The 24638-nt window shown below is 34.0% G+C and overlaps 1 long non-coding RNA gene across 1 annotated transcript; it reads left to right on the top strand.

Moving 5' to 3' along the window:
• Positions 1–1126: 1126 nt before the first annotated feature.
• LOC138886350 (uncharacterized) lies at positions 1127–22441 on the top strand. Its single transcript, XR_011405033.1, has 3 exons — positions 1127–1628; positions 14236–14326; positions 22255–22441. It is a non-coding gene; the product is annotated as an uncharacterized lncRNA (long non-coding RNA).
• Positions 22442–24638: the final 2197 nt, after the last annotated feature.

The following is a 24638-nucleotide window of genomic DNA, read 5'->3' as shown; positions in this document are numbered from 1 at the left end:
GTGATGAAATTAGCCGTTGGGTTAGCCGTTTGGTGTTGGGTGTGATTTTAGGTGTTGTTATCTGAGGAATTGGAAATGAATGTCATCAGAAGGTGTTTGTTGGTTGTTCCCGTTGGGGTTTGGCACTGTGGTAAGTTTTTCGGCGGTGGCTCCGCCTGTATCAGTGATGAAATTAGCCGTTGGGTTAGCTGTTTGGTCAGGTGGGTCAGGAGGTCGGGTGGGATCAGCAACGACGTTTGACATTTAGAGAGAAGGGAGAGAGATTTTAGAGAGAGAAACAATTGTACTTTATAATATCATCTATACACTTGTCACATGATCAGTTATTTATTTTACTAGTACAACAACCTTTTTGAATATAAATTTAATGATCCCTTTTTTTGTTTACGACAATTGATCCTATTTACGCAGTTAATGAAACACATAGTGATTACGGAATGGATACAAAGAGATATGATCTAGGTGAGAGAAAGATATTCAAGTATTTAATTTTCCTATTTTTCACGTTCTTAACCGAGATAATTAAGGTATGGGAAATGGTATATTATCTGTAAAAGTAAAAAAGTTTAATAAATTTATTTATGTAAATTTCTTAAAATAGTTGTAAATATTTAATGTACCTTTTAAAATCTTGTATCCTATGTAAAGTTCCTCAATTTTGTATCTATACATTATTTTTTGTTTGTTTTGATTGTCTATTGGGAGAGGCACAAAACCAAAAATTACACCTCCATATACTGCGTTATGAAGTGTAGAACGCCAAATAAATAAAACCACCGCTAATGTTGGTGTACTTGTATTTGATTATGTTCTTTCAATCCCTTATTATGAGTATTTCCTAAAGATGTACCATTTCTAGTGAGTAATTTATACTAATGTGGTCATATGTATCTATAATTAAAAGTCAAAGACAAAAGCCCCTCATGAAGCCAAGTGGTAGATTCCTAAAAATACACTTGGCACTTTAAGACATTGCTCCACATTATTAGGAAATACAATATTTGGAGTAGCCTTCAAACCGTTCATGAGTAAACCGTTTCACCTTCTCTTCAGTTTTCTTATTTTTTTTTATATATAAAATATCAGCCATCATCCCTTAACAATTCCCTTTTCATCACATCACTTTGTAAAAATTTACTCTTTCACAAATTACCTCCACTACACACGATCTCTCCCACGTCACACAGCACAAACCTGCACTTTTCTCTTTTATCCCACGTCCCAACCGCTATATCCCCTCAATCCCATATTCTCCCACTCCAACTCTTTTGGCACATGATCACATACCACCAGATATGCTCCTCTATAAAAGGGAGATATCACGTTGAGAAAAGGAGGTTTTTTTTTTGGGGGAATTTTGATTTTTGGGAGTGAAAAGGATTTCTTTGAGACAATGAACTTTGAGAGAAATTTCCAGATCTTCTCTTCTTCATATTTTCTGCAATTTGCTAATATAGTTTTCAAAAAAAAAAAGAACCAAAATAGTATAGAGAATGAAAAGTTTGAATCAGCCGATTAACTATTGTCATTGGAGTCCGACGTCGGAGTGTTCCTATTATAGTTGATCCGTACTCGCCAGGATTCCTTATTACATCAAAGGAGTTTTATTTTTTTTTGCTTTCAACCAGGTTCATATTCTTTCTTCTATTTTATTTTTTTTTTTGTTTAATTTTATGTTCTCCCTTTTCGTTTTTATTTTTCTCTTTCTTTCTTTTGTGCTGCATTTGTTACTTTATGTTTATATAAACATGTGTTGATTTTGTAATACATTTGTGTTTCTTATATTAAATATCATTCCCATGGGTTCTATTGGAAATATATTATGAATATTCCTACCGTGATGATTTAAATCATTTTATAGCTTATGTCAGTTTAGTGCATGATTTTTTTTTTATATATTTTTAAAGTTAAAGGAAATAGATATTGTAGTTTGATTCATTAGCTGACATTCATATTTTAATTGTTAGTTCCCTTTCAAGTGTAAGGAATATTTTAGTACTAAAATTTGCATATGTTTATATATGAATCTTTCCTGGCCCCAATCATCTTGGGGTTTAGATATCGTCACAATAATTTTTTAATAAGTTCAAATTTCCTCTCTTCAAATCTGCTTGTATAATTAAAAGGAGAGGATAAAGCCTTCTCCTTAAGCCGTTTGGGTTAGTTAATTTCTTTATTTTATTTTGTTAAATCATTTTCGTTTTTCTTTTTCAAAATAAAAAGTGTAATTATTCACTAAAATTAAATATTATTGAGAAAAATATAATAAAATTTAAATATTTAGTTAATTATTAGTTATTATTTTTGAATTTAAATATTTATAAAAAACGAAAATAATAAAAAATGAAAAAACTACAATATACATATATATATATATTGGTTACTTTATTTGAATTAATAAATATAGATCTTATAATTAGTTATAATAAAAAACAAAAAATATAAATATATAATAAAAATAACTACCCGTTCAAATTGGCGGGAGTAGTTTTAAGTTGGAGTTTTAAAATTATTTTAAAATAAAATAATTAGCTTTAATAATTAAATGAAAAAAAAAAGAAGAAAAACTACCCATTCAAATCGGAGAGTAGTTTCAAGTTGAAGTTTTAAAATAATTTTAAAATAAAAAATAAAAGTAAAATAAAAATAAAAATTACCAATTTAAATTGGGGAGTAGTTTCAAGTTGGAATTTTAAGTTTATTTTAAATTAAAAATGAAAATAAAGCAATAAAAAACATATGGCACAATTAGTTAATAACAATTATTTATTAAATATTAACAAAGAAATTAACTACCTGAATTAACTACTCAAACATGGGTGATGGTTAGTTTGGGTTAGTTAATTTCTTTATTTTATTTTGTTAAATCATTTTCGTTTTTCTTTTTCAAAATAAAAAGTGTAATTATTCACTAAAATTAAATATTATTGAGAAAAATATAATAAAATTTAAATATTTAGTTAATTATTAGTTATTATTTTTGAAAACGAAAATAATAAAAAATGAAAAAACTACAATATATATATATATATATATATATTGGTTACTTTATTTGAATTAATAAATATAGATCTTATAATTAATTATAATAAAAAACGAAAAATATAAATATATAATAAAAATAACTACCCGTTCAAATTGGCGGGAGTAGTTTTAAGTTGGAGTTTTAAAAATATTTTAAAATAAAATAATTAGCTTTAATAATTAAATGAAAAAGAAGAAGAAAAACTACCCATTCAAATCGGAGAGTAGTTTCAAGTTGGAGTTTTAAAATAATTTTAAAATAAAAAATAAAAGTAAAATAAAAATAAAAATTACCAATTCATATTGGGGAGTAGTTTCAAGTTGGAATTTTAAGTTTATTTTAAATTAAAAATGAAAATAAAGCAATAAAAAACATATGGCGCAATTAGTTAATAATAATTATTTATTAAAAATTAACAAAGAAATTAACTACCTGAATAAACTACTCAAACATGGGTGATGGTTGGTTTGGGTTAGTTAATTTCTTTATTTTATTTTGTTAAATCATTTTCGTTTTTCTTTTTCAAAATAAAAAGTGTAATTATTCACTAAAATTAAATATTATTAAGAAAAATATAATAAAATTTAAATATTTAGTTAATTATTAGTTATTATTTTTGAAAACGAAAATAATAAAAAATGAAAAAACTACAATATATATATATATATATATATATATATATATTGGTTACTTTATTTGAATTAATAAATATAGATATTATAATTAGTTATAATAAAAAACGAAAAATATAAATATATAATAAAAATAACTACCCGTTCAAATTGGCGGGAGTAGTTTTATGTTGGAGTTTTAAAATTATTTTAAAATATAATAATTAGCTTTAATTAAATGAAAAAAAAGAAGAAAAACTACTCATTCAAATCGGAGAGTAGTTTCAAGTTGGAGTTTTAAAATAATTTTAAAATAAAAAATAAAAGTAAAAAAAATAAAAATTACCAATTCAAATTGGGGAGTAGTTTCAAATTGGAATTTTAAGTTTATTTTAAATTAAAAATGAAAATAAAGCAATAAAAACATATGGCACAATTAGTTAATAACAATTATTTATTAAAAATTAACAAAGAAATTAACTACCTGAATTAACTACATAATATTAACTACTCAAACATGAGTGATATAATAAAGATAAATACATAAAAAAAAGTTATTTGATGACTACATAAGTCCCTTTAATTTAATCGAAAATTTGTTCATTAAAGTTCAGACAATATTATTGAGCACAATAGAATAAAATTTAAAATAAAATTATTGCAAGATTAATAAAATATATATCTTCTATTATATTACAAAAATAAAGTAGCAGAGAAAAATATTAAATAAAATAATATGATAATAATTTTTTTTATTAACAATGTAATAATACTAAATATTGGATGATAAAATAAAGAAAAACTAAAAAGTTATTCGTTGCATGTATAAGTCCCTTTAGTTTAATAGAGATTTTATTCATTAAAATTTAGATAATATTATTAAGAATAACAGAATAAAATTCAAAATAAAAAAATATTTCAACAACAATTAATTATATATCTTCTCTTATATTAGAAAAAGAAAGTGAGCAGACAAAAATAGTAAACAAAGTAAAATACAATAACAACATACCCAGTAATATCTCACATTGTGGGGTTTGGAGTAAACAAAGTAATATACTAATAAAAATTTCTATTAACAACGTAATAATACTAAACAATGGATAACGTAATAAAGAAAAATATAGAACAAAAAAGTTATTCGCTGACTATATAAGTATCTTTAAGTTAATAGAGATTTTATTATTGGGTATATCGTATAGACAATAAGATGACAATTTAAATTTAATAAAGCAATAAGGTCTAATAGGATCAAATAAATCCGATCATAATTTAATTTAATTAATATTTTTTTAATATTTACCGCGCATCGCACGGGTACGACTACTAGTTTAAATAATGGGCATTGCATATCATGTCTCGATGAAAAAAGTGAGGCAGAAACTAATTGTAAAAGTAAACTGTAAATTTAAGTACTTAAAAATCTTTTAATATTGAAGACTGATCTACTTATTTATTTTCCTGCATTACAAGATAGGAGTATTATTCAACGGAGGTAAAGATATGATAGCGTTCGTGGTTATGTTAATTGGGTCTTTTATGCTGAGGTTTTTTGTGTTAGAAATAAAATAATCAAATTAGCTTTGAGGCGTGAAAATCGACTGTCCTTAAAGAGTTATTGCATGTATACTAATTTAGGGAAAATACAAAACGATTCTCTTCAGGATACAACAAAGCCTGCAGTAACACTTGTGATTTTCTATATCCACTTCGTTGGAATTCTTGTATATTTATAGGCAACCAATAGACCCTTTCAGAAAAGATGTCTTGTTTCACAAACAGACACGACTATTTATTCGAATTTTGAATTTAAATTCAAATAAATAATTAACTCTAGGATCTCGTGCCTGTTGAGTTAATCTCGTGCCTGTTGAGACAATCTCGTGCTTGTTGAGTCAGTCTCGTGCCTGTTGAGACAATCTCGTGCCTGTTGAGTCAGTCTCGTGCCTGTTGAGACAATCTCGTGCCTGTTGAGTCAGTCTCGTGCCTGTTATGTGCTATTTCATAATGATCAGTTCCGAGGCTAATAGACACGGTACGAGTAAGGTTGGTCCCGGGAGTGTTTCACATGATAGGCACGGAACTTCTTTCTTCCGATGTGGGAAGAATCCAACTTCCAACTTGCCAATAACAAACTATCTTACAATGCCCCACTAGTTTGTTATTTCACTTCATAACACTTGTGAATAATTGAAAGTATCTTTTACAGATTTGAACTTTCCTTTAGTGTAAGTATATTAAAGTTTTGACGAAGTTAATGGTATCTTAAGATTTGAACCACAAATCCTTGTGCCAAAACCGAAAATACCACACACACAGCGTTATCTAGTAGCTTAGAAAATCCAGTATTCGCTTTAGCACGTTTACGGCCATGTGCTCATCCTGAATTCATGAATATTTACAAGATCAACCCTTTAAATCTTGCTAGAAGCGGCACCACTTCAATATTCATATAGGTGGAATTAGTTAATATGTCCCTGTTACTCCAAACATTAATAATTCCATTAAGATTAATCAACCTCTTCATGTAACAGTATGCACTTTGGAGTTTGTCTTTATGCCCCTGTTATAACAAGCATTTAACAACTCCTTAACTCCTCATATAACAGTAAGTAGTACAATAGAATTAGGGCTCCTAAAGAGGAGATCAGTGCTTAAACAATACAAGTAACTTGTTATTACCCATTGAACTTATATTGTTAGAGTGTATACTAACTCAAAGTGGGGTTCCTATTCCTTGTATTTAATTTAAGGGTCTCAGCCCCATCCCTCCACAAGTTTGTTGTACTACATCTCTACCTAATGGCTTCGTAAGTGGATCAGCCAAATTCTTATTTGATCTCACATATATTATAGCTATAGCTCCATTTGTAATTAATTCTCTTATATAAGCATGTCTCAAGCTTATATGTCTCGATTTCCCATTATATATTTTATTGTGAGCAACACACATTGTAGTCTCACTATCACAGAATATGGAAATGGCTGGCATAGGTTGTGGCCACAACTTTATATCAAGTAACATATTCCTCAGCCATTCTGCTTCTTTTCCAGCAGCTGCTAATGCAATAAATTCAGATTCCATAGTAGAATGGGAAATACATGTTTGTTTCTTGGATGCCCAACTAATGGCTCCACCGCCTAGAGTAAATATCCATCCTGATGTGGATTTATTATCATTAACACTTGTAATCCAACTTGCATCAGAATATCCCTCTAATACATTAGGAAAACCATTATAGCAAATGCCTAAGTGCTTTGTATATTTTAAATATCCAAGTACTCTACTTATTGCTTTCCAATGATCATTACCTGGATTACTGGTAAACCTTGAAAGTTTACAAACAGCAAATGCAATGTCGGGTCTAGTGCAATGCATTGCATACATCATACTACCTATCGCACTTGCATACTCCAACTGTGCTACTGCTCTTCCAGTATTTGCAGTTAGCTTAACACTAGAATCATAAGGAGTATTATACCCCTTTATTCCTAAATGACTGAATTTAGTAAGGATTTTATCTATATAATGTGCTTGTGACAAAGTCACTTGCTTGTTATCTCTTTTGACCTTGATTCCCAAAATAGTATCAACTTCATTTAAATCCTTCATTTTAAAAACTGAGGTTAGATACTTCTTGGTCTCGGTAATTCCTTGTAGATTCGTACCAAAAATCAGCATGTCATCGACATATAAACAAATTATTACTCCATATTCTTTTGTAAATTTAGAGTAAATGCACTTGTCTGCATTATTATGTACGAATCCGGTTGATAGTATTACACTATCAAATCTTTCATGTCACTGTTTAGGCGCTTGTTTAAGACCATAAAGAGACTTTATCAATTTACAAACTTTCTTCTCGTTTTCCGGAAGAACAAATCCTTCAGGTTGTTGCATATATATTTCTTCACTAAGGTTCCCATTTAAAAAGGCTGTTTTAACATCCATTTGATGTACGTAAAGATCATAGATAGAGGCCAAGGATAAAAGGACTCTAATGGATGTTATTCTTGCAACAGGAGCATATGTATCAAAATAGTCTATGCCTTCCTTTTGAGTGAAACCTTTTGCAACTAATCTTGCTTTGAAGGTTTGGACAGAACCATCTGTATTGTACTTTCTCCTAAAGACCCACTTACAACCTATAGGTTTTGATCCAAGAGGAAGATCAACCAAAACCCAAGTGTTGTTGGATATAATTGAGTCCATTTCATCATTAATGGCCTCTTTCCAAAAGGCAGCGTCTCTAGAAGACATTGCTTCTTGAAACGTCTTTGGGTCTTCTTCAACATTTAATACAATAGGAATTTGATTACAAACGTTTGTCCTATCTCCTTCAACAAGAAATACTATAGATTGTGAAGAAATAAAATCAGAACCAAGATGTTTTTCTTTTCTTATTCTTTGACTTTTCCTTGGTTCTATTTGCATATCATCACTTCTTTCCTTAGTTTTAATAATTTCAGAAAGCGACAATTTATTAGCATCGATACGTTTTCCATTTATTTCAGTCATTTCATCAACATTGTCATTTATAAATCTATTTTCAATAAATTCAACATGTATAGATTCTATAATGACATTAGATTCTAGATCTAGCAGTCTATAAGCTTTGGAGTGTTGTGCATATCCTACAAAAACACTTTTAATTCCTCTAGGACCCAATTTTGTTCTTTGATGGTCAGGTACTCTATAATAGGATATACACCCCCACACTTTAAAATAATTTAAATTTGGTTTTCTACCATTCCAAAGCTCATAAGGCGAAATATGCATACTCTTTGAAGGCACTCTATTTAAAATATAACATGCAGTTAGTAGTGCTTCACCCCATAAATTATGTGGCAAATGTGCATTAAGTAACATAGCATTAACCATATCCACCAAAGTTCTATTTTTCCTTTCCGCTAACCCATTTTGTTGAGGAGTATAAGGGGCACTCATTTGATGTATTAGGCCATGCTCTTCACAGAACTTATTAAATTCGTTAGGAAAATATTCTCCGCCTCTATCACTTCGAATAATTTTAATTTTCCTACTCCTTTGATTTTCCACAACAGACTTGTATTCTTTAAACTTTTGAAAAGCTTCGTCCTTAGTTCTAAGTAGGTAAACATATGTAAATCTAGAGAAGTCGTCTATAAAAGTAATAAAATATCTTTTGCCTCCTCTAGTTAATTCTCCATTTAATTCACACAAGTCTGAATGTATTAAATCTAATAGTTCTGTGGATCTTTCAACTTTACGAAATGGTTTCTTTGTCATCTTTGCTTGTATGCAAATTTCACATTTTATATGTTGAGTTTTACATGAGATATAACCATTTTTGGACATATAATTCAAGGAGCCAAAATTTAAATGTCCTAGTCTAGCATGCCATAAACAAGAATCAGACTCAACGATGTAAGCAGAAACATAATTTATTTCATTAATACTCAATTTGAACATGCCGTTACAGTTATAGCCTTTTCCAACAAAAATACCATTCTTAGACACTATTACATGATCAGACTCAATAACTATCTTGAAGCCTTTCTTTGACAGCAAAGCAACAGACATTAAGTTTTTCTTCATATCAGGAACATGATACACATTCAGTAATGTCAACTTCTGGCCAGATGTGAAGTTAATCTCAATACTTCCTTTTCCAGCAACATCTGCCGCAACATGGTTTCCCATCAAGACTTGTTCAGAATCCTGCACTTCTGCATATGTCTTGAACATCTTCTTATCATAACAGACATGAATATTAGCACCCGAATCTAGCTACCAGTCTTGAGTATTTGTAGCAGCGGTAGCCACATTCAACTCTGTGACCATACCAATTTGCATTGCGGAAACCATGACAACCAGTCCTTGGGCAGAATTTTCCACTAAGTTTGCCTTTTCAGAATTTCCAGATTTTTTAATCTTTCCAGACTTTTCGGTTTTGTCTGTATTGAAATTTATTCCTGCCTTTCTATATTTGCAGTCCCGAATCATATGACCTTTCTTTCCACAATGATGATAACTAAAGTTCTTTCTCTTTTTAAAAGAAGACTTTTTGGAAACTTTCAGATGTTTGTTCCTACTTCCTGAATCATTCTGACTGACAAAATTGACTGCGGAACTCGAAGGCTGACTAATAGCATCACGAGCACGAGTCTCACTTTCAATTTGAATGTGAGTACGAAATTGTTCCACAATCATTTTATCCAAAGAATGTAGGATTTTCTTTCTATAGTCATTCCAAGAGGAAGGCAATTTCTAAAGAATAGCACCTATTTGAAGTGCATCAGGAATTTTAACTTCAAGATCACTTAGTTTTGATACTAAGATTTGCAGTTCATGAATTTGATCCATTATAGGCCTAGTATCAAATATTTTAAATTCAAAGTACTGCAGAGCCAGGAATTTGTCAATACCTCATTTTTCATTCTAGTATGCAGTTTGTAGAGCAGTCCAAATCTCTCTTGGCGACTTCAGATTGCAGTAAAGATCATAGAGTCGATCTGTCAAAGTATTCAGAATATGGCCGCGACACAACAGTTCAACATGTTCTCGTTTCTTCCTTTCTTCCTTGACTACGTCAGAATCTTCTGTTGTGGGCTCAGGCATCAGAGGCAAGGCAGAATCAAGAACATAGTAGATATTGAGAGCGGACAACAAGAATATCATCTTGTCTCTCCAACGGGTAAAGTTCGTTCCATCAAAGCGATCAAGTTTGATGAACTCCTTCGGATTCTCAACAACAGACATCAATTTCTCCATAGCAGTATAACTCTTTAATATTGTTAGAAATAAATAATCAAATTAGCTTTGAGGCGTGAAAATCGACTGTCCTTAAAGAGTTATCTCATGTATACTAATTTAGGGAAAATACAAAATGATTCTCTTCAGGATACAACAAAGCCTGCAGTAACACTTGTGATTTTCTATATCCACTTCGTTGGAATTCTTGTGTATTTATAGGCAACCAATAGACCCTTTCAGAAAAGATGTCTTGTTTCACAAACAGACACGACTATTTATTCGAATTTTGAATTTAAATTCAAATAAATAATTAACTCTAGGATCTCGTGCCTGTTGAGTTAATCTCGTGCCTGTTGAGTCAGTCTCGTGCCTGTTGAGACAATCTCGTGCCTGTTGAGTCAGTCTCGTGCCTGTTGAGACAATCTCGTACCTGTTGAGTCAGTCTCGTGCCTGTTGAGACAATCTCGTGCCTGTTATGTGCTATTTCATAATGATCAGTTCCGAGGCTAACAAGCATGGTACGAGTAAGGTTGGTCCCAGGAGTGTTTCATATGACAGGCACGGAACTTCTTTCTTCCGATGTGGGAAGAATCCAACTTCCAACTTGCCAATAACAAACTATCTTACATTTTGTGTAGAGGTGAGCGTCTTTGCCTGTTAACAACTAATACCAAGGTTATCTACCTAAATTACTCAAGCCCAATCTTTGAATTTGGAGAGTTACTTTTTAACATAGAGAAATATCTTTTAGCTCTACTTTTTAGAGTTATAAGGAGTGATTTTTAATATTTATTTAATGCAATATGATTAGTCTAAAGAATAATGCTATTTTGTTTTTTAGTTTACTCTTAAAATGTATGAATGCTTTGCTAAAGGTGGAGAACTAGTACTCCAAATTAATGGAACCACCGCTAATGCCAATTACTACTAAAATTTGATTTTAAATTCGTCCAAAGTAAAAATTGAAGTTTTCTTTATTTATTATAAATCTACCAATTTTTTTGATAACTAGTCTTAAAATACACACATTACGTATGTACCCATATTAATAAATATATTTAAACATAATATTGTTAATTAATATTAAATTATATTTGAGTTATAAAACAATAATTAAAGATAAAAATTCAAGTTACAAATATGATAAATATTAAGTCCAATGGAAGTCCTACCATCAAAAGCATCGGAGAAATAAAAATTAAAATATCATAAAATCCAGATGCATAAACCTAAAATTAAAAATTATTTTATGGTCACGGGCAGAAGTTTGAGCAGAAGCACTACTATCGCCACCTCCAGAATTACAATAATAAAAAATTCAATGTAATTCCATAAGTAGGTTCTTGGATCCGATTTTGGATTTAGGGGAGGGGGTATTGAACTCTAAAATTAAAAGTATTACTACACGTTTTCATTAAAAAAAACTTTAAAAGGGGGCTTTAACTTAAATAAATAAAAATTAAAAAGAAAAGGGTTACCTTACACCAAAAATACCATTCACTTCTACATTTTTTATTCTTGGCTGTGTCACTTCTCAGGCCGGATATCCCTTTGTTTTACCCCTCCCATCTCTTTCTTTATCCCAAAGTTTTATTTTTAAACTAAGTACCTTATCTTTGATATGTTTAAGTAGGTCCTTATTACTGAAATATCATTCAAACAACGTGTTACGCCTCAAGTTTTCGTACGTAAAAGTACATCGTAAGCCAATTGATGTAAGCTTGAAAATGAGTTCATCTTTAAAATTACATAAAGTAAGTTAATCATGTTATCTTGGAGGTTACAAATATTTAACATCATGAACAGCAAGTACCAAGAGGGTTGGAAGGTTTAGAAGCTAAACAAGCGAAGAAAATAAGTTTCGTCGAAACGGCAAGTTGGGAATGTTATAACCCATACTTTTAGAGTGATACTAGGGTTATTAACATGATAAAGAGGTGATACTATGAGGTATTTTAGTCGTATTATAGTCGTGTGTAAATTTTTGAAGTCAAACGAGTTAGGAAACAAAAGTCGGAAAAAGTTGTCGCAAGTTACGTTCATAATTTTACTTAAAATTTAGGTATAATATTACTGAGCTTTTCTCTCAATGTAATTGGAATTACGAGGTGATCCATCCAGAAAATTGAATATATACAAGTATAGTTTCCAACGCATTATACCGTTAATTGATATGACATCGGAGTAGAGAGATATTCGTATTTTTGCAAGATTGCGCAAGCAGCTCCCTTTGGGACCAACAAGGTCGTTGAGGATTATCTTGATATATAAAGTTATAGCCTTCATCTCTAAGGCTCAATTAGACCAAAATCAGACCTAAAAAGTCTCTCTAGACATCCTAAATACATCCTTAGGGTTTTGAAGCAATTCCATCATCCGCAACTCTAAGTCAAGAGGCGAACACATCAATGTGATCCTTACAACATAGGTAAGACTTTGCCGTCCTTTTTTCTTCGTATAACTCAAGATTTGGGAAAGAGCTTCGTGGCTAAGGAATCTTGTCACCTCTGTATTTTATATATACAAGCATAAATAAGGATGTGGATCAAAGGGAACAAGGTTTTGAAGCAAGAACAAAGAGGTATGTAGGGTCTTCGTTTCGTTTTCGGCATGATTTGGTTTAGCTATGTTCTAGACTTTCTTCATGAAATTTTAAGGGTTGTTAAAGGGAAGTATCTAACATGTATAGTATCCTTTTATATTATTCAATTCCATATGTAAATTATGGAAGAAAATAGTTTAGATTGGAACTTCAAAACACAACAAAAACAAAAGGGCAAATCGCCGATTTGGCCTATGCCATCCAGACTTCCGTTTGTTCTGTTCCTTTGATATTTTTATGTATACCTAACCCCCCATATGATACTAATAGATTCATTTAAGATTATGTAAGCTTAATTGTCATGTGTTGATGCTTAGATTATTCCTAAATCATATTTAGACTTTCATGCCACAAGTTAGCCACTATGAGTCGACATTACATTCATAATTCCGTTTTGTCGATCGTTTGACACTATTGTGGATAACTGGATATTCTTTAGTTTGATGTTATCATCTTGTACAGGTATCCATTCCCGTGTATATTGTGGTGCTTGTTGTTGTTGTTGAGGATCATCCAGTTTTAGGAGAAACTTTGCCAATTTTTTTAGAAATTCGAAGAGTTGGACAAATCTTGAGTACCTTGGTTCTAAATTGATTATAGAAGGATCCTAACAAGTTAATTAACATTAGTATCTCATGTACATACTCAGTTTCTCCCTAAAATAGGGATAGGCTCCTTCTTCCAACTTATGAACGACAAGCGTTAGGTTACGTTTGTGATTCCATTTGTGGTTTCATTCATGATCTCTTGAGTCCATATGATGTTGCTACATATGTTATGCCTTATACATGCTTACATTGATTATGATGGGGGGTATATCCCATAACACCAGTGAAGCCTGTTGATTATATGCTGCGGGAGATAGCTTATAACACCAGTCAGACTTGTTGATTATATATTTATCTGTTGGGGGATATAGCCCATAACACCAGTCAGGCATGTTATATACGTGTATATAGCTATAGTTTGCATTGCATGACTATACATAAGGCTAGTTCAGTTGTACAATTACCTGATTGGGGGGGATATAGCCCATAACACCAGACATGTACCAGTTTAGATAGTTGTTCATTTTCAGCTTAAACTTCGGTTCAGTTCCAAATCAGTTGCTAGTTTCGACTCTTGTTTAGCTTTCAACTTATATTCAGATTTCCATCTTACAGTCATACTTTAGTATGCTTTACCTATGCTTTCCACCCTATATACTTTGTACATATCATACTCACGTCCCTTTTGGGGCACTGCATTTCATGTCGTGTAGGTACAGATAGATCAACACTTGGGCCACATCAGTAGGCTATCCACCAGCTGTTGGAGTCACTCCGCTTACTCTCAGAGTTACTTATCTTTTGGTATGTGTACAGTCATCTAGTTTGGGTATGGCGGGGCCCTATTCCGTCCAGTACTTGTTCAATTTAACACTCCCAGATGCTTGTAGATATGCACTTGTACAGTTAGTATGTTTTTATATGTCATCTTATGTTAGCCCTGTTGGCTTTCCAAATTGTACAGTTCTTATCAGCCATGTTTTTGCTTGTTCAATTTATCAGTTATATTCATGATTAGTAGATTATCAGTAGTTTTAGTGATGATCAGCACTTAGTGTCGTTTATCTGTCATGGCACTAGGTTGGGTCATGACAAACATGGTATCAGAGTAGTTTAGTTCTAGGGTGTCTACAAGCCGTATCTAGTAGAGTCTCGTTTATGAGTGTGTTGCGCGCCACACTTATAAATAGGAGGCTTCAGGGCATCATAGGATGGTTGTCCTTCCTTATTTTCTAGATCATGTAATAGAGCTATGTTGTAAAAATTTAGCCTTCTAACAAAACGTTTTATATGCAGCAATGTCGCCAAAGAGACTTACATCTGCCTAGAAGGGAAAAGTCGTTGCTAGCCAGGGTACTAGCAGAGTACCCCCTAAGTTAGATGAGCATGAGAAGTCCAAACATGAGGTTACATCCGGAGTTTCACAGACTCCGTCTGTTCAGAGAGAGGTTAGGGGTGCTCTAGTTACCGCACCTCTGGCTCCTTAACATGACAACATGAGAGAGGCGTCAGATTGTTAACTAGAATTGTAGCTACTCAGGCTAGATGGCAGCATACAGGTCCTCGGAATGATGATACGGGTTCTAGTATTCATGATTTTCTCAAATTAAAGCCTCAAGTTTTCATGGGATTTAGTATAGCAGAGGAACCCTAGGATTTCCTAGACAAAGTAGCCAGAGCCCTTAGATGTATGCATGCCACAGATAGAAAGTCAGCTGAATTGGCAGCATATAGATTACAAGATCTAGCAACAGGTTGGTATACCACTTGGGAGATGTCTAGGGGAGCAAATGTTGCTCCAGCTACATGGCGGGAGTTCTCAGAGGCATTCCCTTGCCATTACTTACCTACATGGATACGTAGAGCACGATTGGATTAGTTCCTGGCATTGATACAGGGGGTATGCATGCTGTAGACTACAACCTCCGCTTTAATTCTTTGGCGAGAATTGCTCCTACAATTGTATCAGACATAGAGGACAGGTACATAGGTATGTAATGGGACTTGGTCATCACTTATTAAATAAGTGTATGACTGTATCTATGTAGTCGGTTGTGGACATTGCATGTATTCAAGCATTTGCCTTAACACTTGAGGAAAGGAAACAGAAGTAGAGGGCTGACAAATATAGAAGCTCAAACAAGAGAGGCAGATTTTCAGGTTTATTTGGTGAGACATCTGGTTCTAGTAGACAACAGAGTTTCAGGCAGCCAACAGCTAGTACTCCTTCACAATTTTAGGGGCTGAGATCTGATCAAACCCCACAGCCTAGAGTTAGTCAGGCATCACGGGCTTCAGAATCCCATCATCGAGGTGTTTCTAGTCAAGGCGGTTCACTTTACCCTAGGTGTCCTGATTATGGTAGACACTATTTGGGCCGATTCTATATGGGTGTAGATGCATGTTATGTTTGTGGTGATTCAAGCCATTTTATGAGGGATTGCTCATCTAGGGGTGTTAGCAATGCAACTCAGCCAGCGAGATCAGTTGTTGCTTCTTCAGCACTAGCATACCCGCAAGGGCAAGTTTCTCATACACCACCGGGCCATGGTAGAGGCCGAAGTAGAGCTCCTACTACAGGTGGTCCCAAGAATCACACCTACACTATGGTTGGTCATATAGATACATTATCAGTGAATTCTCATAATATGTATGCATTAATAGATCCTAGTTCTACTCTATCGTATGTTACTCCCTTTGTTGTTACTAAGTTTGGGATAGAACTAGATGCAATTAAAACTTTGAGGTAGCCACCCCAGTTTGTGATTCATTAGTAGCTAGGCGTGTTTTAGAGGTTGCGCTGTTGTGATTGGCAACCGTAGTACTACAACTGACTTGATTGAGTTAGAAATGGTTGACTTTGATGTTATACTTGGTATGGATTGGTTATCTTCTTGCTATACTAATGTTGACTACAGTGCGAAGAAGGTCCGGTTCAATTTTCTAGAAGGGTTAGCTATAGAATGGAAATGTGTTTCTACATCGCCAAAAGGTAGATTTATTTCGTACCTTAAGACGAGGAAGATCATCGCCAAGGGATGCTTATGTCATATAGTTCATGTTTGAGACATAGAGAAGGGAATGCTGACTCTTGAATAAGTTCCAATAGTATATGAGTTCCCTCACATATTTCCAGATGAGCTTCCAGGTCTTCCTCCAGAGAGGTGAATTAACTTTCCATCAATATAGTGTTGGGTAAGCAACCAATATCTATTCCTCCTTACAGGATGGGACCATCAGAATTAAAAGAACTTAAGAAGAAGTTGAAAGATATGTTAGATAAGGGTTTCATTAGACCCAACACTTCTCCTTGAGGAGCACCGATCTAGTTGTGAAGAAGAAAGATGGCTCCCTATGTATGTGTATAGATTACAGGCAGCTGAACATGGTCACGATCAAGAACAAATATCCTCTTCCTAGAATTGATGACTTGTTCGACCAACTTCATGGTGCCAAGTGCTTCTCGAAGATAGACTTGAGATCAGGTTACCATCAGGTTAGATTTAAAGATGACGTGATGTCTCGCTTGATGTTCTAGAATAGAGTAAGAAAATCTATGGTGCTAACAAATAAAATAAAGGTTGCGAGTAGTATGAATAAATACGTGTAGGTCGCAAGCTAAAGTATGGTAGAGTGACAAAGTTTTAGGTAGACCAGGGAAAGAATAAGAAAAGGTGAGTGAGGAGGTGACGAGAATAGGTAAGGCCTTGGGATTGAGCCTATCAAAACAAGAGAGTTGATGGTTTCCATAAGTTATAGAAAGCTCAGCATAGCCTGAATAAACTCGGGTGAGTTTATAACTAGGAGCATTTAGAAGATATGGAATGTTGCTCTGGTAATAGAATAAGAGTGTAATTGTGATAAATGATAAGAGGATGATGTTTAGGCATTCGATTGAGTAATGATTCAAATAGAAGGGATTTCATGATTTGCACATGATTAAATACCCCCATAAGATGAATCATGTTGAGATGCTATGAAATACGATTATTGAAGTATAGTATCATCCCTAGGTGGATCAGCAAATAACTTCAAATGTTCCCCGATGAGACGTGAGCCATAATGATAATGTATTATGTAAGAGATTTCAAGTTATCAAATGTAGATTATAGATCAACATTAAGGTGAATCAATAATAGATAGATAAAAGTTCCAAAGTATGAGATGAGATTAGACTGTCATTCTTAAGATGAACAGAATAAGAAAGCATTAAATGACTTAGATTTATACATATAGGATAAGCAGGGAGGGAGTAACATAGAATTGGGTAGCAGAGCTCGGTAATAATAAATTGAAGTAAGTGTTATGGTATAGTATGACCTACCTAGATGCAGTAATACCATAAGAATAGATAACCGAGGTTATGAAACAAAATGTGGCAATAGTCATAAGTTCGACAAAGTACCAAGCGAAGAACTTCAGTACACCTATAGATGCCTAGAGGGACAACATGTCAGAGTTATGTATATGTTCACAAAGTGATGCCTACAAATTGGATAAAAGCTGGAGGAAAAAGGATAAAAGAGTTGCATAGGCGTGCGTGCAATGGCAGAAGGTAGTAACAATTATGAGATTGGAAGAATTCCTACCACAGGTCATGGTGTGAGGAAGAGGCCTAAAGGGGGAATTCCTCGGCCTTTGAATTTGTTCAAAGAATAGTTACCTACATGGCAAGGACAATATTAAAGTATTTGTATGAGCTATAGGTTATGAGACAGATAAGCGCATCAGTCAACATTCGAGGACGAATTTTCTAAAGGGTGGAATGATGTTACACTCCAGGTTTTCGTACGTAAAAGTATGTCGTAAGTCAATTGATGTAAGCTCGAAAATGAGATCATCTTTGAAAGTACATAAAGTAAGTTAATCATGTTACCTTGTAGGCTAAAATATTTAATATCATGAACTGCAAGTGCCAATAGGATTGGAAGGTTTAGAAGCTAAACAAATCGAAGAACATAAGTTTCGTCGAAACAACAAGTTGGGAATGTTATAACCCGTACTTTTGGGGTGATACTATGGTGATTAACATGTTAAGGAGGTGATATTATGAGGTATTTTAGTTGTATTATAGTCGTGTGTTAAATTTTGAAGTCAAACGAGTTAGGAAACAAAAGTCGACAAAAGTTATCGCAAGTTACATTCATAATTTTACTTAAAATTTAAGTCTAATGTTACTGAGATTTTATCTCAATGTAATTGGAATTACGAGGTTATCCATACACAAAATTGAAGATCTACAAGTTTATTTTCCAACACATTAAACCGTTATGGATACAATATCGAAGTGGAGAAATATTTGCATTTTCGTGATATTGCGCAAGCAGCTCCCTTTGGGACCCATAAGGTCGGTTGAGGACTATCTTGGTATGTAAAGTTGTAGCCTTCATCTCTAAGGCTCATTTAGACCCAAATCAAAACTAAAAAGTTTCTCTAGATATCCTAAATACATTCTTAGGATTTTGAAGCAATTCCATCATCTGCAACACTAAGTCAAGAGACGAACATATCAATGCGATCCTTACAACGTAGGTAAGACTTTGTCATCCTCCTTTCTCCTTGTAACTCAAATTTTGGGAAAGAGCTTTGTGGATAAGGAAGATTATCACATCTTTATTTTAGCTATACTATCATGAATAAGGATTTGGATCAAAGGGAACAAGGTTTGGAAGCAAGAACACAAGAGGTATGTAGGGGTTTCATTTCGTTTTCGACATGATTTGGTTTAGCTATGTTCAAGCCTTTCTTCTTGATCTTTTAAGGGTTGTTCGAGGTAAATATCAGCATTTATTGTATCCATGTATATTATTCAATTCCATATGTGAATTATAGAAGAAAATAATTTAGGTTGGAACTTCAAAACACAATAAAAACATCATGGCCGAGCATCCATTCCCATGTATATTGTAGTGATTGCTGTTGTTTTTAGGATTATCTAGTTTTAAGGGAAACTCTGCCAAAATTTTTGGAAATTCAAAAAGTTGGACAAATCTTGAGTTCCTTTGTTCTAAATTTATTACAGAGGGATCCTAATGAGTTAATTAACCTTAGTATCTCATGTACATGCTCAGTTTCTCCCTAAAATGGTTAAATGGGGATAGGCTCCTCCGTCGAATATGCCTCATACATGCTTACATTGATTACGCTGGGGCGGGAGGTGGGGTATAGCCCATAACACCAGCGAGGCCTATTGATTATATGTTGGGGGGGGAGATATTACATAATGTCATGCCCCGAACTTGGGGGGCGAAACCAGCACCTAGTGCCTCACCTATCCTTGCATACCAACTTGCAACTAAGGGACTCTGAACATATGATGTCATACTTTTGGCCATGGGCCACACTGCAACACGACAGCGAATGCTGACTAAATATCAATATAAAACTTGGCCGACAAGGCCGTCATATTTAATATAACTGACAAACCAAACAAATATACATACAAGGCCTGAAAACCCAACATACTACACTAACTGACAAGATATGTCTACAAGCCTCTACTGATGGATATACTGTGATCGGAACGGCTCTCCGACCTACTCATGGCATATATACGTATATAAATAAGATATATATAAGGCTCTAGACCCGAAAACTCCGAAAGGCATGGAGCTTACCGATCAAGCTGAACTCGGGCAACACTTATTGAAGAGGCCTACTCGTATGTCTGTCTGACCTGCACGCATGAAATGCAGCGCCCCCAGAAAAGGGACGTCAGTACGAAATAATGTACTGAGTATGTAAGGCAATATACTGAAAGCTAAAATTGAACTGATAATATAATAACTGCAAGTAGCTGGAAGTCAAAGATAATCTGAAGATATGCTTACCTGCTGATACTGACTCAATTCTCTCAATATAGTAAGTAAAATAGCTGTCCAGCCCTATAAGGCTCGGTATACATATATATATCTGCTCTGCCGTAGTAGGCTCGCTCATAAGCTCTCGGCCATACTAGGCTATGTATCTCGACCAACTGGGCTCACTCATATGCGCTCGGCCACGGTAGGATCATCATATAACTTACCATCTGATCAGAGGTTGCCCAATAAGGGCCTGCCATCGATTATAGCTCGATGGTAATGAAAATACTTTTAATACTGTATATATAAATTCTCTGCTCTCTTGACTGGAAGAGAAAATACTCAATTGAATATAAAGTCCCGATAAGGAGAATATTGTAACTTACAAAACTAGAAAAATATACGTAACTTGCGAGACAACAAAATATATGTAAATTTTGGGATATGAATTTTTCTCTATGGCTCGTTACCAAACTTGTGTAATGACGAGATCATGAAAAATGAAGGAAAAGCTTAGCCTTAACATACCTGAACCTATTCTCTTGATAATTCCTTTAACACACATTGATTGCGACAACACGTAATGGCGAATCGAAATAGGAGAAAATTCGTATGAATTTCTTCACAATTTTAAAAACTGTCATTGCTATTTTAACATGAAGTCCCATATGAACTACAAAATCTCCTCCAATAATGCATTTTTGATATCAATGTTCAATTCTTTCATTTGATTCGGTTGTTGAATCTGCATTATGCATGTCTCATAATTTATAAGTTTGCATGCTTACATGCTGGGCAGCTTTCCCGTATGAAATATTTATTCCAGTGGTAATTGTTAACTTTGGATATAAATTCTTTCTAAGACATTGATGAAAGAGAATGTTGTTGGCTTAAATTGATTAGGAACTTTTATATTGGATATCAATTGGAAACAATTATAAAGATGACTAAATCTTTCCACGTTTTTGAGGGCTAATGTATAGTCCATGTGTCTTGCTAGTTTTGAACCTAAAGCAAGAGTCATTAGACTCCCCCCTACTTGCTGCCATGTGGGTTTTACCCATCCTTATCCAATAAATTCTTTAATTAATTGGGTAATACTCCATTACCCAATAATTAATCAATTACTCGCATAATTAAAAATTATCTCAAATTATTTAAAATACTACTTATCTTAACACACTTTATACATAATACCGTCATGGTCATATGGTAACTTATATGACACTAGTTCATAAATACCGGGTATTTTAGCTCGGACTATATGTTATCCCAAAATGTCAAATTTTGACGAAAATTCATTTTCTTCGATTTCCTTATCCTCTCACCTTCACGGATTTACTCCTCACTTGTTTGAAATAGCATAATGCTTATAATCTCCAAATAATCTTGTCCTAGAACTGAGGTCAATTATCTTACGACAATTTCATGTATATTACTGCAGGGCGTAATATCGACGTAATACTACGAGGCGTAACACATAATGCCAGCGAGGCCTATTGATTATATGCTGGGGGAGATAACCCATAACACCAATCAGGCCTGTTGATTATATATTTACCTGCTGGGGGAATATAGCCCATAACACAGTCAGACATGTTATATACACGTGTATAGTTATAGTTTGCATTGCATGACTATACATAAGGCTAGTTTAGTTGTACAGTTACCTGATTGGGGGGATATAGCCCATAACACTAAACATGTACCAGTTCAGATAGTTGTTCAATTTCAACATAGTTTCAGCTTAAACTTCGGTTCAGTCCCACATTAGTTGCTAGTTTAGACTCTTGTTTAGCTTTCATATTATATTTAGATTTTTAGCTTACAGTCATACTTTAGTATGCTTTACATATGCTTTCTACCCTACATAATTTGTACATATCGTACTCACGCCCCTTCGGGGGCGTTGCGTTTCATGTCGCGCAGGTACAGATAGATCAACGCTTGAGCCACATAAGTAGGTCATCCACCAGCTATTGGAGTCACTCCGCTTACTCCCAGAGTTACTTATCTTTTGGTATGTGTACAGTCAGCTAGTATGGATATGGAAGGGTCCTGTTCCGTCCCAGAGTTACTTATTTTTTGGTATGTGTACAGTCAGCTAGTATGGATATGGAAGGGTCCTGTTCCGTCCAATACTTGTTCAGTTCAGCACTCGTAAAGACCTATAGATATGTACATGTGCAATTAATATATTTTTATACATTAGCTTGTGTTAACCTTGTCAGTTTTCCAGATCGTATAGTTCTTATCAGCTATGCTTATGCTTGTTCAGTTTATCAGTTATATTTGCGATTAATAGATTATCTGTAGATTTAGTGATGATCGGCACTTAGTGTCATTTATCTGTCACGGCACTAGGTTGGGTCGTGACACAATGATATTTTCGGAGCGTTAAATGTAAAATTTTGCCCCAGGGTTAGAAGCATAATAAGTTCGAGTGCGACGAAGAAGCAAGAAACCATAAGTGCCTTTTCTAGTTTTTCTATTTCGCCTATTTTGGGGAGTATTTCATTTGCCGGAGGATGAGGAGAAAGAGGATGAGAGCTTCTGTTTTGTCTAAGGAGGATAAGTGTTTCTTTGGCTTCTAGACGTCACCGTTTGCCGGAGAAGGAGGAGGTGTTTGGCTTACAATAAGAACGCGTCGAATGAAGACGACGAGCCTAGAACAATCTTGTCATAAAAGCCATCGTAGATGAAAGTTCCAACAAAACTAAAAAGAATGTTGGGATTTGAGAAATAAACCCTATAGACAAGAAGAATAAAGGCGAATCTGACCAGAAAAACTAAATAACTAAGACTTTGTTGATTTACTATTTTTACCTTTTTTTATCGGAGATTTATAGTTTCACCCTCTTTTGATGAAGTGCGTGTATCGGGAAAAATTGAGTTTACATATTAAAGTGGAATAAATATGACGTGTCAAGATACGTAGACTAGTCAAAGAGTTACAGCTGGCAAAGAGACACGAGTTGTGACATATACGAGTAAAGGCAAAGGAAGAGGCACAGGCAAATATTCAAAGGACTCAGCGCCCGTACCTATTTAAGTCATTTAGGTCCAGGAATCAAGGGAGAATTTGACAATATATGAGAGTACAGATACAGTATTTAGTGAGCATTAAATACTGAATACGTTAGAAAATCTGTATTAAATACAATGATTGTATAACATAGCATTCAATGTCTTTAATTACTCATAATAGCCTTATTATGACAAAGGCAAAACGCATATCTCCCAAATAGCTATAAAAGGGAGATAACTAATCAATTGTAAGGACACGAAATACTATCTGAATATATTAATTTACTTGTTTTTCTTCTATTGCTAGCCAAATTACTTTCTTTCATATATTCTTTTGATTATCAGTAACCCGAGTTCTTCTAAATTAAAGCTTTGACCTAAATCCCATTTTTTGGTTAAACAAATTGGTTTCGTTACCGAGAATCTGATAATCTATTCTCTTTTAGCTTAACTTTTCTTGTTACATCAATCATGTCGAACAATAATGATAACATCCAAGGAAAACAAGGAAATCAAGGAAACCAACAACTTCACGGAGATCCAGAGGGTACTCACACCCCGGTCCCTTCTCCACGAAGCTCTCCTCGGCGGTCTCGTGAAGGCACTCCTGATGAATCTCATACAAATGGAAACGCTCAATTTGAAAATGTTGAAGCTATCGATGAAGCTTTGCAAAAACTAATTGCTGCTCAGGTCAATAAACCTTTTGAGGCTTTTGCTAGCCAATTACGTACTGCACCAACCACACCCACTCCAAATAACAACACTTTGGAGAACCCTCGGTCCGGGCTTGTTAATTCAGGTAGTGGTGGAACCCCCAGCGAATCACAGGAGGGAGAATCAGGTAACTTAGTCAATTCTAATTTACAAAATTTAGTACTAACCTTGCAGAAACAGCTCAAGGAGCAAAGTGAGCGCATAGAACAAATACCCGGGGTACCGCCCGTAATCAAAGGGGTAGATATGGATAAATATTCACAGCAACCCTGTAAGCCAAGTGTTGCTCTCCTCCCAATTCCAAAGAAATTCAAAATGCCTGATATTCCCAAATATGATGGAACAATAGACCCACGAGACCATGTGACTGCATTCACAACAGGTGTAAAAGGCAACGATTTGACTAAGCAGGAGATTGAAACAGTATTAGTCAAAAAATTCGGTGAAACACTCACCAAGGGATCATTAACATGGTATTCTCTTTTACCCGAAAATTTTATAAATTATTTTGCTGAGCTTGTAGATTCTTTCATCAAAGCACACTCGGGAGCTCAAAAAGTCGAAAAAAG

This window comes from Nicotiana sylvestris, chromosome 2, assembly GCF_000393655.2.
Source record: "Nicotiana sylvestris chromosome 2, ASM39365v2, whole genome shotgun sequence".
Classification (NCBI taxonomy): domain Eukaryota; kingdom Viridiplantae; phylum Streptophyta; class Magnoliopsida; order Solanales; family Solanaceae; genus Nicotiana; species Nicotiana sylvestris.
Note: the sequence above shows the minus strand (reverse complement) of the source record. Positions and strands in the feature narration are given on the sequence as shown.